Consider the following 3,647-nt stretch of genomic DNA (forward strand, 5'->3'; position numbering starts at 1 on the left):
AATCAACACAACTCCTCCAAAAGTACATGACAAATACGTATGTACACACCACATGTAAATGTACGGTCAACAAGATAACTCCTATGACACATACCCATCTATGTACAGTCCACATCATACACCCAATCAGCATGGTAATACCAACAACCCGACAATCCCTACAAGGCATACTCTACACGTGTAATCACAACAGAGTAGATATCAAAAGTAGAGACGGTATATGAATTAAATGGAACACCTCAAAGATCAAGCATAAGTCTCTAGCAGGAAGTCAACAAACCGATATGATATAAGGTAAAGCAGTCTAATCCATCGGATAACAACCATGCACTAAGTACAAGAAAATCTACATAGAGGTAAAGGAAGAAATACCCGCCTTAATTTGTCGACCGTGTCCAGAATAAATCCCACGTCGTGATGATCATCCCATATCAAAGTCCTGCATAAATCAATATTTACATATTTTATTTAGCTAAATTCACATGAATTAAAATAGCTAAATAAAATCCCTACTCAACTAGGATAACTCCACTCAAATCTGATCTCTGATAAATCCTCCAAATAATCCTCAATCTAACTCACATAATTCATCATCAATCCAACACTAATCTAAACTCATCAAAAATCCTTCTAAATCCACAAATCAATCCAAGATTCAATCCAAATCAATATATCAAAGTTGAATTCTAATTCCTTAACCATGAATCAACTTCACACAATTCATCCATTTCAACTAATCTACACAGATTACAACAATCTATCATCAACAATCTATGTTAACCCAATACCATCATCAACAATCTATGTTAACCCAATACCATCATCAACAATCTATCATCAACAATCCATGTAGAATGCTTAATCTAATCCAATATGAAATACCTCATTGATACATCACTTACCTTGGAAGGTTGTAGCTGATCCACACTCACAGCTCCCACCATAACCCTGCCAACAGCTACCAAAGCATTCATACATCAATCCTTCCAAAAATTTGTCCAAGAAGCAAAAATACAACAATGTATCTACTGAATCCTACAACCGGAATCACACTCACCTCAATTGATCCCAAATCAAGCTGCTGTTCACCACCCGGATCAAGGAGGGATCAGAATTCAACCAAACAATACATCACTAACTCATTTCCAACAACAACTATGCACCTTACCTCTTCACCCGAGAGCTACCAAAGACCCCAGCCACAAGAATTGGAGAAGAAGAAGTTCTTCTCAAGGAAGATCCATCACTAGGTTTATCCGAAGCATCCTCCTAGACCAGAACAGAGAGAGCACCATAAACGCATAAAAAATCCTTGAATTCATAGAATCTCTCGACCAAGCCTTACCTCAATCAATCCCTACAGCTGGTGTCGTGCGATCCACAACTACTGCAACGAGGAACCGAAACTAGGGCTCCGATTCTTGCTCTTGGCCAAGATCAAGTTGTGCTGAGGCGGCACCTTGGATCAAGAAGAAGGTTGTAGACCCGAAGCTAGGGCTCAGGAAGCGGTGGCCAGCACCAGCTGCTCATGGATGTCCGGCAATGGCTAATCGGAGCGGCACGGGGTCGGCATCGCGGGTTAGGGGAGGAATCGCCAGGGAGAGGGAGGAGAGGATCGAGCCGCCTAGTAGCCAAGAGAGCTTGGCATCGGAGAGGCACGCAGAGGAAAGGTCGCTGCCGGCGGTGAACTCGCGGTGGTCGGCGATCGGGCAAGGAGGAATCGCCGGAGAGGGGTTTCGGGCAGAGAGAATCGGGGAGAAGAATAAGGATCGGGGGAAAAATTAACGAAATCCGAAATTTAAACCTAGGTTTTATTAATTAAAACCTAAGTCCATTCCCAAATCAACTCCCACTTAAATGGGTATTCCAAAACAGGTATTCACTGTACCCCGAATCCATCCCATCAAAATGGATCATACGGACTCCGTTTAAATCCCGAAAAATTTCTAAAAATTCTGAAAAAAATCCAATAAGATTTTTCGTCCAATAATAATTATTATTTAATTTTACGGTATCTTACAGTTTTCGCTTATAGATCTTGTTTTCTTTCCTCCTACTGCAGATAAAGGAAAAGCTAAGATATGAAGGGAGGCGATAGGGTGGTGGTGATGATGGATGTGTGTGGTGGCTGAACTATGGAGGGATCCAGAGGGGACTAGCAAGACTTATTCATTTAGAGTTTATGTCTAGTTCATTTTCCTTATTTCCATTATGAAATCATGAGTTTATGCTTGAGTTCGAAGTGCATTGTAGCTTTTTATGCTTTGTTCTGAGAGTTTTGAGTTTAATTCTTATTGCTAGTTTAGTTTTTGATTAGAATATGATTTATTAATGCGTGGTTGTGAAGAATATTGTGATCCAGCCGCATGTGGCTGTGTATATCTTTTATGTATTGTGGATTTGGTCACCGGTAGAGGGGAGACTCTGCCGAATTTTTCGGTGGGAACCCCTCTGAACTGTGATAAAATCTACCTGACTCTAATTATAGAGTTAGTGCCGCTAGGAGGGAAGTTATAGTTAGGTAACAATCTCCCTTAGAGAGTAGTATTAAGAAAGGGTGGTTGTTACACTGGTAGTGCTCGGTGGTCAGAGCACTGCTGACTAGTTCTTCGGTGGTTTGCGGCCTATGGACGCCGCCAGCCACGTTCATTGCTATTTCCGGCCTCAGCATCTTGAGCATCAACCGGACTCGTTCTTTCTCTGTGCTGACTAGTTCAGGGCATAGACGAGCCAATCTGTTGAATTTCTTCCCGGCTTCCTCCACTGAAAGGTTGCCCTGACGAAACTCAGTGAACTCGTCGTAGTGGCGGTTTGTAACCCGCATGTGAAAGAATTCCTCAAAGAATTCCTTCTCGAAGTCATCCCATGTCATCTGGTTTACTGGGCGCTTCGCTCTAATTCTCTCCCACCACATACGTGCATCTCCTGTCAGACAAAAGGAGGCGCACTTCACCTTCTCATGTTCTGGCCAGTCCAGAAGCTCCATCGTACTCTCCAGTGTTTTGAACCAGGCCTGTGCATCCCATGGTTCGTTGGTGCCTGAGAAATTCTCTGGCTTGACTCTCTGCCACTGGATCAGATAGGCTTCTCTCTGTGTTCCTGCTGCTGGAGCTACTGGCGCTGCAGGCTGGACTGGTGGAACCTCTAAGACTACTGGTGTCGCTAAGTTTGGTTCCGGGGTGACTGTGGGAGTATTCTGCTGATTAGCCTTTAAGGTGGCTATTTCCTGTTGCTGCTCAGCTAGCTGCTGCTGTAACTGAGCCACTAATGCTGCCTCATGCTGGGGCTCAGTAGCTGGTGCCCTTCTAACTGGGCGTCCTCGTTCCATTCTAGAGACATAGAGGACATACATGACTAACACAAGCATAATAGAGTAACTATTGTTATCATGTTAACTACTATCATAAACAAGCATGCTTTAGTTATATCTGAACATGAAAACAAGAAACATAACAAAAGTGAGAGATGCTCTTACTTGGAGACTGCAGGTTCAATGCTGATGTGTGTGTAGGAAGTATGGAAACTGCTCTGATACCACTCTGTAACGACCCGCCTTCTACTGACTAGGCTGTGAGGCCGATCGCTACATTATGCTGTGCTAAATTACTATTGCGGAAATCTGGATTGATTAAAATTTTACTAAACTG

General features: G+C 43.0%; 1 long non-coding RNA gene across 2 annotated transcripts; it reads right to left on the minus strand.

Moving 5' to 3' along the window:
- Positions 1-376: 376 nt before the first annotated feature.
- On the minus strand, positions 377-1,798 carry LOC121982775. 2 transcript variants are annotated; one of them, XR_006112247.1, is made up of 5 exons: positions 1,346-1,798; positions 1,169-1,269; positions 1,058-1,081; positions 903-958; positions 377-439 (listed from the first exon to the last, which is right to left on the minus strand). It is a non-coding gene; the product is annotated as an uncharacterized LOC121982775 (long non-coding RNA). The 2 variants fall into 2 exon arrangements; XR_006112246.1 differs by having other exon boundaries at positions 903-948; positions 1,346-1,797.
- Positions 1,799-3,647: the final 1,849 nt, after the last annotated feature.

The sequence above is a fragment of the Zingiber officinale genome, chromosome 5A, assembly GCF_018446385.1.
Source record: "Zingiber officinale cultivar Zhangliang chromosome 5A, Zo_v1.1, whole genome shotgun sequence".
Classification (NCBI taxonomy): domain Eukaryota; kingdom Viridiplantae; phylum Streptophyta; class Magnoliopsida; order Zingiberales; family Zingiberaceae; genus Zingiber; species Zingiber officinale.